Source organism: Bos indicus, chromosome 11 (assembly GCF_029378745.1).
Source record: "Bos indicus isolate NIAB-ARS_2022 breed Sahiwal x Tharparkar chromosome 11, NIAB-ARS_B.indTharparkar_mat_pri_1.0, whole genome shotgun sequence".
Lineage (NCBI taxonomy): Eukaryota > Metazoa > Chordata > Mammalia > Artiodactyla > Bovidae > Bos > Bos indicus.
Genome location: NC_091770.1, coordinates 66,973,392 through 66,987,975, shown reverse-complemented (window position 1 = coordinate 66,987,975; position 14,584 = coordinate 66,973,392). Strand labels below are relative to the sequence as shown.

Sequence of the window (14,584 nt, the reverse complement as noted above, 5' to 3'; positions counted from 1 at the left end):
GATTTGCAGTTGTGCATTCTGTTCTCTGAGAAACCTTCCCCCAGGCCACAGAGAATTTTCACTTTCCTGTCACCAGAGGAATGAGGCAGGAGGGGAGATAAGAAAGCAAAGACACTCACTTCTTGGGTTAATTGTGAACCTTTCTGCAGCTTGGCTTCCGGCGGACTCACGGAACTCTGGGGAAAGAATTCTGACAGATGTGTATATTCCATCAGCATTGCAGAGATAAGGGCAAGGTGACCTCATGGCAGAGCTTCTGTCTGTTTGCGTGTCTCTGGATAAACACTGTAGTGGAGCTTCTTGTTCTGGGTTCTTTAGTGGCCCAGACACAGCCACTCTCTCGTCAAGATTCTACTGATGACCAACTTAAGTACTTAGTGGGCAAGATGAACTTACGGGCTCATCCAACTCCATAAGTATATACATTTATATATGTGTAGAGCTGGAAATGACTTCAGATTTCATCTAGTTGAACTCTATTTTTCCGAAACAGAAGTGGAAGCCAGAGAGGCCAAATAAACTTTTGGGATCAGAAACTGCAAGACTGAATCAAGAACTCCCAAATTACAGCCCTTTCTGTTACTCTCCAGAGTTCTCGAGATTGGGGTCTGCATGCTTCCTTACACACATGTGTGTGACTATATGGGCAAGGTACACAAAAGGGAGGGGATACAACTTAGGGTATTTTCCTAGAACTCAAGTCTTATCCTAAGGCCAGCACTTAAATGTCATATCACATGGACCACTGTTCATGTCACATGTATTGCCTGTTTCCTAGTTCCCAGAATAGTGCCTGATCGAGTGGGTAATCAATATTTGCTGGGTGAATGAATAAATGAATGTTAAAAATAAGATATGACTTTTCATCAGAAATTTTAGTTTACAGTGCCTTAGAGATATGTCATGAAAATATTTTAGAAAACTATAGTAGTGTTAAAACTAGATGTCTCAAAGAAGTATCTATATTGTGGCCATGTACCTCATCTGTGGCCTCATGATTCCATTCTAAGCAATAGCAAGTCTTCTGAGGATACTTATTTTTTCAGATCAAAGGACAGTGCCTCAAAGGGAGAGGTGCATTTGTCTTCTGCTCCTTGAGTTAGGATGTGGTCAAGTGGCCTAGAGTTGAAGTGGTCATTTTGGAAACATGAGGTGACTAATGTGAGACAAGACTGAGGATGGTGAGGGATAGGGAAGCATGGAAAAACCTGAGCCCCCAAGGAATTGTGGAGCTTCCCTCCACTATCTATACCACCTGCCTCCAGAGCTCTCACAAGGAGAGATAGTTATGTGTCTTCATTGCCTGGGTTGCTCTTAGTTGGGTGTCCTTTTATTTACAGCCAAACACTCTTAACTGAATCAGGCTATTGCCAGTATTAGAAGAAGAAACTAAGACTTTGCTAAGGCTGGTAAAATGGGGAGAGAGGCTGGCATTGAACACACACAGCTGGACTCCAGAGCCTGCTCTCTGGGCACTGTCTATGTCTGCCAGGTTTTGAGACTTACATGACATGGAGCTGGATGATGGGCAAAGAAAGAGAGTCAGATAAAGGAAAGTCATATGGAGAGGACAAATTGAGAAGACCAGACTATAGACTGACTAAGGAGATGGCAATTAGAGAACTCAGGGGGGAGTTAAGGTTAAATACACAAATCAACAACACATCTCCAGTAGAGAAAGTGATTTTGAGACTCTGGTGATGGTGGAGCATAAAAGATTGGATAAGAGAAGTTACTGCTGGGGATTGGGTGGGGCGTTCAAAAGATAGACCTAAAAATACTAGAATTCTTCTCTTTTTCAAAAAATGTTCTGAGCTCTTTGCACTTTCTTCAATACTATATGGAGATCAAAGAAGTAATACAGAGAGTGGCTTGCATGGGCTTGGAGCCATGGGTTTCTATCAAATAATAAAGACCCCATAATAATGGCTCTGTGTTACAGATGAACCCAATTTTTTAAGGCAATAACTCATTCTCCAAAATTTCTAGCCTGAATGTATAACTATTTCAGCTGCCACATCATAAACATAATGAATAGAGCTGATAATGGAGTCAAAGAAAAAAGAGATGAAAAATAACTGCCATCAGGAAAATGAGCAGAAGAGGAAAATTAAGTTCTTAAATTCTAGATTTGCACCAATCGCTCAGCAGAAAATCTTTAAATGTCTAAGCTGGAGCTAAGGACAAACAACTGCTGACAGCTCTCTTCAGAGAAGGTGAACTGTGAACAATTAATATAAAATCCTGCCACCTTTGATTTCAGTCCCCTCTTTTCCAGCCTCTTCTGGGACCTAATAGCATCCAGACAGACTGATGGCTGGTTTCTGAATTAACTGATGACTCTGCTTTGCATGTGCCATCTTTTCTGCCTGGAACCCTTTCCTCCCCTCCTCCAAACGCCCCACCACCTGCTCACTATAAGTGGCATCTTCTCCACAAGCTGCCCCACATCTGGTGTTGGGTGCTCTTTTTGTGTGTGTGTGTCCCAACAACCTGTATGTGCTTCTATTATGACACTTCTGTTGATTGTAACAGTCTATTCACAAGGACTGTATTCTTAATAATTTAAGCCTATATCTGCCAGGAACAGTGTCTCTGCCATTTTCTTTGCAGGAATCTCTTATTTAGGGCTCTCTCTGAAAATCTGTTTATTCTCGAGTAGTGGTGGTTTAGTGGCTAAGTTGTGTCTGACTCTTGTGGAGCACGCTATTTATTTCTTTAGCGGCATTAATCACAATCTGCAGTTCTTCCATTTGCTCCCATCTGTAGTTCTGCATCTCTCTCCCTCCTGCTTTAGGAGGGCCCTTGTGTGATGGCAAAGCTCTTTTCTGCCTGTCTCTTTCACGGAGCCTGGCACTCACCGGGTGCTCCAAAAATATTAGAATAAATAATGCCTGGCACATGATAGTCAAACATACCTAAAATTCAATCCAGGGCTGCTTTATTGCATATCTTTCAAAAAATGAATTATCTGTGTCTTTTGTTGTTCCTGTTGTTTTTGTGGAAATCTTTATTTCAAGCCAACCAGTATCATTAATATGACACACACAAAAACCAAAATGTTTAGGTGGAAATCATGCAAAAGATTTTTTTTTTTAATTTCTTTATCTTTGGCCGTGCTGGGTCTTCAATGCTGTGTTCATCTCTAGTTGTGGTGAGAGGGGGCTACTCTGTCGTTGCGGTGCACAGGCTTCTCATTGTGATGGCTTCTCTTGCTGTGGAGCACAGGCTCTAGAGCACTTGGGCTTCGGTAGTTATGGCTCATTGGCTCATGGGCTTGGTAGCTCTGGTTCCAGGGTTCCAGAGCACAGGCTCAATATTTGTGGTGCACAGGCTTAGCTGCGTCATGGCATGTGGGATTTTCCCAGATCAGAGACTGAACCCATGTCTCCTGCATTGGCAGGCAGATTCTTTACCACTGAGCCACCAGGGAAGCCCTTCAAAAGACTTTTTTGATGGGATAGTCTCTGGTGATGAGGACTAAATACTGCTGTACAAGTACTGGTTCCTCAGAGCTTTGAGCCAAAGCGTATTCTTTTTTTTAAAACAGCTCCTTTTGGAATTACTGGAAGCACCCCTTGGGCATTATTCTAGGTCTTAATAGAGCAGGGGCTGTGGACCAGGAAATCCATTGATCACTGAGGCTCATGCATGAACCAGATAGACACAGTCTGTGCCCTGTGAGTCTATAGGTTGGCAGATGAGATCAACATTAATCAAATAATCTTACCTGAAATGTATCACTACAAACTACGATAAGTACAGTGAAGTACAACCAGCATGTTGCCAGCAGGACTTGTTCTCAGGCCTGGGGGAAGAAGCTATATCTGGTTCTCAGCAGGTGTTTCCTTTGGCAGCTGCAAATCCACAATCATGCTCAGCACCATCCTTCCTCAAACAATGACTTGAAGGGAGGAGAAAACTTGTAGGTTCCACATTAAGGCATTAAAAATAACAGTGTTAGTCTTAATGAATCCATATTAGATTCATCAAGGTGGGTTTGAGGATGTTTATGCCAACCTCAGCATCTTCTTGTGACCTGTGGTTCTCAGTGACCATGTTCAGAAGGGGCTCTCCAAGAAAGACTACTTTAGTACAATAAGGCTTTTTTTTTTCTATAAATTCTAGAGGTTGGGCCAGGGTGAATGCTCGGGCCTTTTGGAATGAATGACTTTTGTCCAGTTCCTGGGCAAATTGAAGCTTACATCCTGGAAGCAGACTATCTGGCCTTCTGGGTCTCAGTGCCTTGGGCCCTTTAGCCCTCTCTAGGTCTGTGTTTTTTAAACTTGCCATGTATAAGGATCTGAAGAGGTGGAACTTCTCTTGCCCGGCTAGCTGTGTGGAGTAATAAGACTCAGAAGATAACACTACAGGGGAGAATTTGGAATACAGCCTGTGGTCCCCTAGCTCAAGGCCCACCAGAATATCCGCACCCCATATTCTAGCCCATCTCGGGGCTGATGGAGGCATGAACCTGGAGCTCCCACTAGTGGCAGGAGTGGGTCACCAACGCTTCCCAACTTTTCCATTGAGGGTTTCTCAACTTTTCATTGGTTTCTTCCTTCATTCACATTGGGTTTCAAGAGATATTTAAAAACTTCGTCTTCACCTTTATGGGTACAGTTTTTCCAAATGCTAGCAATTTTCTATGGACCTATGGGGAACAATGGATGCCTCCAGGCCTTCATGAATGTCTCCTTATAGTTGACGCCAAAGCCTCAGCTACTAGGAGGGAAGTGTAAGGTCACCTCAATCCTGCTATCACCTCCGCTGACCTCCACTACTTTCTTTTTTTAAGGACCGTTCAGAATCAAGAGATGTGAGTTTTGCGTGCACACACACACACACGCACACACACACACACACACACACACATACACATGATTAGTTTATCTCTGCCTCCTGCCAGCTGGGAGGTTGGAAGAGCTCTTGGGGAGTCTGGAATGAGAGGTTTAGAAAAGCTCTCCACAGGGGTTAAGGAGAGTGGTCTCCTTTGCTTCTCTTCAGGCCTGTCTTTTCTCAGTGTCATTATGGGAGGTTTGGGGCCCAGCATCTAGGGGCGGAGGGGCTGCCCAGTCCTTCTGGAAATCAGGCTGCAAACCCACCTCTAGCCCAGGTACCATGGTGCTGCCGTGAGGTCCAGCTCAGGTCAGCAAGGGATTAAACTGAAGTTTGGGGCAAAACCTTTATAGTAATAAAGAGCATGCAATTGTCAACATATCCCCACAAACCCACCACAGTAATGATTGAATGAGTGCAGGCTGGGGCATTCAGGGTTCCTGGGCTCAAGTGAAATAGTGCCTCATCACACCTTCCTATTATTATTATTAATAGTTTAATAAATAATCTAATTAAAATGCTGTATATTATAAATAGAAATCAGGTTTCCTGGCCCCTATCCAATGTCCTTCTCATGACATCCATGGGTCAGCAAGACTTTAGAGTTCTGATCCTATTCATCTCCTGTGTAGAAAATTTAAAACTAAGTAAAACCATAGCCCCTAGTTTCTAGTTGTGAAGATATTAAATCTTTATTGATGTGCAGAAGAAATTCTGAAAAGTGGGGGGATCTTTCTTCTTTGGAGACATAAGTGATGAAGTGTCATGTTACCGAGTGTGATGGGTTGAATCGTGTCACCTCTAAAATTTACATGCTGAAGCCCTAACCCCTAGTACCTCAGAATGTGACCTGTAATTGGAGAGATGGTGCAATTTTGTAATTAGAGGGGTAATTAAGGTAAAATGGGATCACTAGGTTGGGCTCTAATCCACCATGACTGACGTGCTAGGAGAAGAGATTAAGACAGATGTGCACAGAGGAAAGACCACATGAACACACAGGCAGAAGGCGACCATCCATAAGCCAAGGAGAGAGGCTCAGAAGAACCCGACCCTTCCCATACCTTGGTCTTGGACGTCCAGCTTTCAGAACTGTTAGGTAATAAATTTCTGTTGTTTATGGCAGTTCAAGAAAACTAATACACCAAGGGTGGGAGTTTTTCTGAAGATTTTACTGGTGATGGAGAATTCAAAATAATACAATTGAATAGAGTAGAACTGGCATTCAAATTCAGGGCTTCCAAGGTGGCTCAGCAGGTAAAGAATCTGCCTGCAATGCAGGAGACACAGGAGTTGCGGGTTCGATCCTCGGGTTAGGAAGATCCCCTGGAGCAGAGCATGGCAACCCACTCCAGTATTCTTGCTTGGAGAAACCCATGGACAGAGGAGCCTGGAGGGTTATAGTCTATAGGGTCACAAACAGTTGGACAGGACTATAACGACTGAGCACAGCAGGGCTCAGGGATTCAAATTCAGGTTAATTCTCACTCTGGAATCCACACAAACCGTAAATGTAATTCACTGTTCACCACCTTGAGCTGGCTTTCAAAAGGCAATTAAAATACACTTGGGGGAGGAGTACTTTTCATAGATAGATTGCTTTCTTAGTGGTATGGGGGGTAAGCAGGAAGCTTTGACGTTCACCAGAGTCTCTTCATTGCTCTGTCCCACTGCTGAGACTTCGGCTGAAGGAGCAAGCCTGACTCCTGTTTTTCTTCCAGGTGTTTCCTCCACACCAGGTGCTCTGGTGTGAACACAGTTCCTAGAAGGCAAAATGGAGAAACTAGGTCCAAGGGTCTCCTTGAGCTGTGTGAGGACCTCCCTGCATTGGAGGCTCCTCGTGTGCACATTGGGTCAAAGACATGAAACTGCTCATAGTGACTTGTGTACTAACAGTCCATTTTCTCGGGCTGCATCAGGAGACCCTGGTGCCCTCCATCCCAGTAAGGACCCTCATCCTGAGCCCAGGCAGTCAGAGGGGCCGGGAAGGATCTGTGTCCTGCTCCTGCTTGGGGAGCCGGAGTGCCAGCAGGCAAGCAGGATATAGAGCCTGCTTTCAGCACAATTCCTATTCCGGGGTTGTGAAATGTGGAGTCCTAACCCTCAGGCCAGTAGCTCACATTTGCTTAGCCCTTTCACAACATCATCCTATTTGGTCCTAAGGGCCATTATGAGCTTTGAGTGAGATAGATCTCCCCACCATCCCTGTTCATGGGTGAGCGAAGTGATGTCTCACAGGTGACTCAGAAGACACTTGCACTGCCAGTCAGATGAACGGCATGACGACGAGGACAGAGGCGATACCCGAGAGCAGTGGAGTGCTGGTTCCTGTGGCAGTCTTGTCTTGGCATTGGTTCTGCCCTCCAGGGGAAGACAGCCAAGACGGGCTGGGCCGAGCACATGGGAGCTCCTGGGGTAACATGGGGACTGCATGTGTATACATGTGTAAAGGGAGGATGTGGCTCAGAACTACAAAGGGGCTCTGGCCCAGCCCTGGCCTAAGTGCCCCCCACACCGAGTACAGGCAGTTGGGCTTGTCCTAGTGGCAGGCAAAGCTTTAAGAGGCAGGGTGGTCAGATGGCATTATTAGCTGTGTAGGATGCCTCTAAATAGACTAAATAATTTCAAACTAGGAACAATTCTTCCAAGGTAATATCCTTGTTTACACTTAATATAATACCATGCATCACCTAGACTAGTGAGAGGAGGTAATTTTAGAATGGAAGCCTGGGCATCTCTTGCTAAATTTGCAACCTATGGTTCTCTCCATTCTTAAATCTTTTTATTTTCCTTTATTGTTGAAGTGTAGACATTTAGGTTGCTTCTATGTCTTGGCTATTGTGAATAGCACTGCTATGAACCTAGAAGTGAATGTATCTTTTCAAATTATAGTTTTGTCTGGATATATGCCAAGGAGTGGGATGCTGGATCATGTGGCAACTCTATTTCATTCTTAAGTCCTTTTGATACTTTTTTTTAATCTGTAAGAGAGCTTTTCATCAAGGGAAGTAATAACAGTTGTCTCAGTTACTAACAAAGAGCTATTTTAAGGTGGACGTTTTGGCAAATCTCTTGAAGTGTAAGAATCTTCTTTTCCCCTCTGTCTCTGAGTATTCACCAAGTATTTACAAAATTACATTTTGTAATTTACAAACTTCATCATTCTCAACAGTTAGGTGGCCATTTCTGCTTCACCAAGACCTCTGTTCGAGAGCCATAAGCAGCCTGTGTGGCTCTTTGGTGTCAGCTGAAAATTGTGCCCACTGTGGGCTGGCAGAGCCCTGCAGGTGCTGGGCTTAGCAAACTGAGTGTGGCTCTGCATGGAGGAAGGCCCCCTTCCGTGGGGTGAGAAGTCAGGATGGAGGGTTAGGGGACAGATCAGGCTGCAGACAGCAGAGTGAAGGATCTGTGTTTGCCCCCTCAGCTGTACAACTGCTCACACAGCCTGGAGGCAGGGTACACTCACCGTCCCCCACCCCCGGAGTTCCAAATGGTGAATTTTCCCTGCCTTCTGATCCTCTCTACAGGGTCTGCAACCACTGCCCCAGCTCACCTTGCCCTCGGTCCTGATCTTCAGTTCAGTGGTCCAGGAAGCAACCTCTGCCTGCCTTGTCTAATATTTTCCTATCAGGTGTGAACTTCACTGATGCTTTACTGGGGTTTCCAGTAAGTCTCTGTTTCCAGTTGGCCAAGCTAGGCTATTAGCATGTGAAGCAGACTAATTTGCTCAAAGGCAACTTGTCAGATGAACAATTCACCCAGTTACTGAATATTGCCCTCACGTGCTCCCAACTCCATCTCCAACCCCAGGAACTGTTAGAAAAATGTTCTCCTCTGAACGTGAGACAGTTTGCAGAGTCACCATGAAAAGCAGGAGCAAAAGCAGCAACAAATTCCTTTGCTGTAAAAAGGGGTTAGTGCTATCTAGTTCTGGGGATTTTGTTAGGATTAACTCAGATAATACCAAAAAAGCACTTAGAACAGTCTGACTGGCAATATTCAGCACACAATAAAGGTTAGTGATAATTACAATTATAATCATTATTACTTTTAATTTCACACGTGCATTTAAACTATATGAGCTAAACTACACTTTACATTAAAAATTAAAATAACAATTTGAATAAGAATGCCAGGAATAGAAGACAGATTGCAATGACTAGGCTTCCCTGGTGGCTCAGTTGGTAAAAAGTCTGCCTGCAATGCAGGAGACCTGGGTTTGAGCCCTGGGTTGGGAAGATCCCTTGGAGAAGGGAATGGCAATCCACTCCAGTATTCATTCTGGCCTGGAGAATTCCATGGACACAGGAGCCTGGTGTGCTACAGTCCATGGGGGTCACAGAGAGTCAGACATTATTGAGTGACTAACTCACTTTCAGGGCCAGTTCAGTGGTCTGTAACTTTGGTCTCATCATTTACCCGGAGGGTGGGGGGAGAGGGCCTGGAGATTGAGTTTAATCACCAATTTGAAGCATCAATTTGGTCAGTGATTTAATCAATTGTTATTATAGAATGAGGGCTTCCTATAGGCCCAAATGACGAAGTTTGGTAAGTTTCTGTGTTGGTGAACACATGGAGATACCGGAAGATCAAGGAAGCTCTGTGCCCCTTCCCGTCTACTTTGCCCTAAGCATCTCTTCCATCTGGCTGTTCCTGAGCTATATTCTTGTATAATAAACCTATGATCTAGGGAGTGAAATGTTTCTCTGAATTGTAGTTTAGAATTTTTAATTTTAAATTTTAGAAATTTTTAATTTCTCTGAAGTGCTAGTGATCCACTCTAACACTAGGCAAACTGGACAGACTTGGGTCAGTTCCTAGCTCTGCTACACTGAAACCTCAATTTAGTCCTCTGTAAAACTGGTATCAGATCAGATCAGATCAGATCAGTCGCTCTAGTAGCACTTAATCCAAGTGTTGGTTTAAGGCACAGTTCTTGAGGCACAAGCCTATTGTGTTCTCCCTTTGCCTGGCAAAGTAATAAAGGTACTCTTCCTTTCTCTTCAAAAAACAAAAAAAAACAAAAAAAGAGAAGAGTTGATGTAAGATTTAAAGATGACATGTACAAAATACTTGGCATAGTGCCTTGCAGAGAATACGTGGTATTTGTTGCTTATCAATGGTAGGGACTGTTATGATGTCGATGATGACACTGATCAAGGATCCAGAACGATGTTTGAACGTGACTGGCCTTGCCGGCAGGGAGGACAGCCATTAGTAAATGGGAGGAGAGAGTAGAAAAGGAAGTCAAAGTGCCAACTTTGATCTGTTATCAGGTTTGTTTGAGGGCAAATGAGCTTTCCATCCTGCTGCTTGAATCCCCTGTCCCTTTGTAAGTCCCTGACTCCTCACCCAGTAGTCAACTATGGATGTGAGAGTTGGATTATAAAGAAGGCTGAGCACTGAAGAATTGATGCTTTTGAACTGTAGTGCTGAAGACTCTTGAGAGTCCCTTGGACTGCAAGATCAAACCAGTCAATCCTAAAGGAAATCAAATCTGAATACTCATTGGAAGGACTGGTGCTAAAGCTGAAGCTCCAATACTTTGGCCACCTGATGCAAAGAGGTGACTCATTAGAAAAGACCCTGATGCTGGGAAAGAATGAAGGCAGGAGGAGAAGGGGACAACAGAAGATGAGATGGCTGGATGGTATTATTGATTCAATGGGCATGAGTTTCAGCAAACTCTGGGAGATAGAGAAGGACCGGGAAGCCTGGCATGCTGCAATCCATGGGGTGGCAAAGAGTCAGACATGACTGAGCAACTGAACTATGAAACAGCTCTTCACCCATCTCAGATTGTATAACCTGTGCTCTCAGGTGACCAGGGCCCTCACCTGCTCTATTCTGTGGTACATCCCACACTCCATCCACACCTCCACCCATAGCACAATTTAGCCAGCCAGGTTCCCATCTTAATCACACAGCTCTCTGCTAGGAATCAGATAACTACATGGTATAAAGATGGTATTAATGATTAATGGAAATTTCATGGGTGTCTCCTAGGACTGTCACACTCATGGTTAATATCCCAAAGGCTCCTGGTAGAGATGTCGCTATCTGCCTTGAGTCTGAAAGAGAGATGGTTTGAATCAGTCATTCTCACGACTGGGACTTCCCTGTAGCTCAAATGGTAAAGAATCTGCCTCTAATGCAGGGAACCTGGGTTCAGTCCCTGGGTTGGAAAGATCCTCTGGAGAAGGGAATGGCAATCCACTCCAGTATTCTTTCCTGGAGAATCCCATGGACAGAGAAGCCTAGGAGGTTACAGTCTCTGGGGTTGCAGAGAGTCAGACATGACTGAGCTACTAACACACATTCTTAAAGACTCTTTAAATCAGGCTCTCAAGGGCTTACCTTCTTTGCTTATGTGAGCATTTAAAGTAAGTTGAGTGTATCCCCATATATTAAGGAAGTCTCAGACTCTTTGGATTTATTCACGACTAAGCTACTGTTATATTAAAGTTGTTTGGTAACATCTTCAGGCTCAGTTTTTCCCATCTGAAAAATGGATTCATATCATAAATCCATTTTCTATCTTGTAGGCATCTCTTACCTTATATGAATGAACCCATGATAAACCAACATGTAGGGAGGACAGAGTGTATATTTGTGTTGATTGAAAATGGGAGAGGGAGCAGGTAGATTTAATATTATTATTAGTCATGACTTGAGTCATACTTAGCAGTTTTAGACTCATGTTTAACAATCCTGTCTGTATTAGAAGTAATTGAAAAGTTTTTTGTATTTTTTTTAATTCTTAGGCTCCACTCCTAATATTCTGATTCAGTTGATATGGAGTAGGATCTGATGCTCAGATCAAGGGGGTTCTATTGTGAGGCTAAGTCTGAGAACCACTGTCTTAAGACAGCTTTGGTAATGCAGAGTAGGTGGAAAATGCCATATTAGGTGGGTCTTGGTTGTGACCAAGAGCTAAGCCCAGCTCCATATTTCGGAAGCACTGAAGTGACAGACGTTCAGTGGGTTTCACAGCATGGTCCTGGTCTGGGGGCAGAACCCTCGGACAGAAGCTAAGAATCACAAACATCACTGAACGGTGGAACAGAGGAGCCCTTTAAACCTCTTCCTCATTGCTCTGTGAACTCTGACAATTTACTTGTCTCTGGGCTTCAGTTTCACTATCCATTAAGTGAATAGGTTAGATTAGACAAGTTCAAGGGTATCTTCCAGTCTGTTATTCTAGGATCGTAAAACAGTTTCCAGGCAGCAGAGGAAAGAGAGGTTGGCCTCCCTGTTGGTATTCTGCACTCACTTCTCATCTGAAGTCAGTCAGCAGCTCTCTCTGTGGCTGACCAAAGGCCAGCCTTGAGCAACAGCTGAATCTCCATCCCCGGGGCCTCCTTTTATCCAGCCTTCCCGGCAGGATGAAAGCTTTCCTGCAATTCTTATGAGGGCAGCCCACGTGAATTGCAGGAGTAGCCTCTGAGTGATCTCTCTGCTCCCCGGCAGCACACGTCTGATGCTATCTGGCAGCACGTGACCTGATGCTATCTGCAGAGGAAGTAGTGGAATGTGGAAGTTTACATGATGTCAGCACATATGCATCCTCCTGTCCTGAACCCAGAGCCCAGCCATCCATTCCTGTGCCATGCAGCTCCTGGCCCTCCCCTTCTCCAGAGCCTCAGGCTGCTTGGGAGCCCTCTGCTCCATGTTTCCCGAGAGGATGGGCATCTGAGCAGGACTGAAAGAATTGGTCAAAACAACAACAAAAACGATTATTGCTTGCATCCTCTGCAGTAGGTTCGGTATTGTGATGTCACATTCCATCTCTCGAGGCTCAGACTGACCAAAATTCACTGGGAAAGAATGGCTCTGATCTGAATGTTTGCTTCCCTTCCACCCAAAATTCATATGTAGAAATCCTCAGCCCTAAAGATGATGGTAATAGGAGATGTGGCCTATGGGAAGTAAGTCATAAGGCTGGAGCCCTTGAGAATGGGATTAATGTCTTACAAAAGAGCCCCCATGGAGCTCCCCACAGAGCTTCTTCCATGTATGCATACAACCGGAAGCCTTCAGCCCAGAAAAGGACCTCACCTGACCTTGATCTCAGCCTCCAGCCTCCAGAATTGTGACAAATAAATGCCACCCCATCTGTGGAATTTTGTTAGATGAAGTCAGGACTTACCCCAGGCAATTCCCTAATACAAAGTCTCCTGCCCTATGCACAAACAGGTGGAAGACCATCAGGTCTGCTTCACGCATAGGAGAAAACGTGCCATGCTCGAGGCAGTGAGGAAGTGAAGAATGTTGGTGGGAAGAGGGCAAGGGGTTTGAAAGTGCATATTGCAGACTTTTTGAAGTTCTCAGCACCTGTGCAGGTAGAAGAAAAGGGACGGTAAAGGGCTGGTGGCAGGGAAAAGGCAGATTCCTTAGATCCTGCGCGTTGCAGGGCTTTGAAAGTAACACTGGGAGCTCCAGGCTCCAACAGAGGTGGCAAAGGTCAGTCTGGGTTTGGCTTCCAGAAACCGGCTCCCGGGTCCAGGTGAGCTGCAGCTACACTGCTATGCAGCTTGTAGGTGGTCTTTGGGGGCTTTGATGACACTGGCCTCAGACCCCAGATCTGCTTCCCTGGCCCTTCCTTGGATTTGAGGGCCTGAGGGCCTGGAGAAACGCTTCTTTGTGTTCTCCTTATGTGGAGGGTGGCACCAGAGCAGGTAGGGGCAGCTTCAGTAAGCCAGATGCCCTCAATTGTGAAGAGGTATTGAGACACTGGCTTCAGAAGCTGGACCGGTCGCTCTGTGATCTTGTGGTTCTGGCAAAAGGCGTGGAATGAGAGGCATGATCTGACCAGGAGGCGCTTGGGACTCAAATGTGGGCCAGCAAGTTCCTATAATGTGGACCCCCAAACAAACAGGCTTCAGGGCTTCCTCGCTGTACCTGCAGACAAATGTTCCCTTTGGAACTATGAAGCCGGCTACTTCCACACTCAAGTCTGTATTAGCATCCAAAGGGTCCATGTCAGGAGCCCATGGGAACATGTGGCACACATGCCTGGCAGAACTACAGACACTCATCAGTGGACATCAAGTATTCAGGAAGTGTTTCTACGTTTGCTACTCTGTCATTGAAAAACAAATCCCAGGAAATCAAATATTTAACTGCTTTACTTAATAATGTCCCAAATCAGTCTCCCTGCCCTCAATGGGCTGTAAGCAGGCCTCTACTAGGAACTCTACGTGTCATCCTTGTCCTCCATCCGTCTGGTCCTCAGGGTGCTGGAGGTGGGAGGAACAGGGCCTGGGTAGTAAGACTGGGAAACAGCTCCTGTCCAGGCCTTTCACTCTGTGAGGGATATGATGACCAGAGTGAGGAAAAGAGGAAGAAAAGGGAGAAAAAGAAGTAACGAGGAGACACAGATGCTGGGGAAGGCTAAACTCTCATTGTGGTAACCGGAGATTCCAAACCACTAATTCAGCCATGCGTCTTCCCAAAGTCAAGCATATTTATGGGAGTAATGGATGAAATATGTAATATGTAATATGAGTACAGGTAACACCCACTGGGAAACTGGGCTAGGGGCTTCCAGAGCTGAAAGCACATTTGAGAATATTTACTTAGGTCAGTTTTTATCTCATCGTTATTCAGCTTCTTCCTGTGTATGTTTTGTGATATACATGATAAATTAATATAGTAGTATGTGTATATCATTTATAAATAAATAAACATGTTGAGAAGGATGGACTTCCCTGGCTGCTCAGATGGTAAAGAATTAGTCTGCAAT

General features: G+C 44.9%; 1 long non-coding RNA gene across 1 annotated transcript; it reads right to left on the bottom strand.

Moving 5' to 3' along the window:
* Positions 1 to 5,990: 5,990 nt before the first annotated feature.
* LOC139185801 (uncharacterized) lies at positions 5,991 to 12,980 on the bottom strand. The gene is made up of 2 exons (XR_011569321.1): positions 7,076 to 12,980; positions 5,991 to 6,601 (listed from the first exon to the last, which is right to left on the bottom strand). It is a non-coding gene; the product is annotated as an uncharacterized lncRNA (long non-coding RNA).
* Positions 12,981 to 14,584: the final 1,604 nt, after the last annotated feature.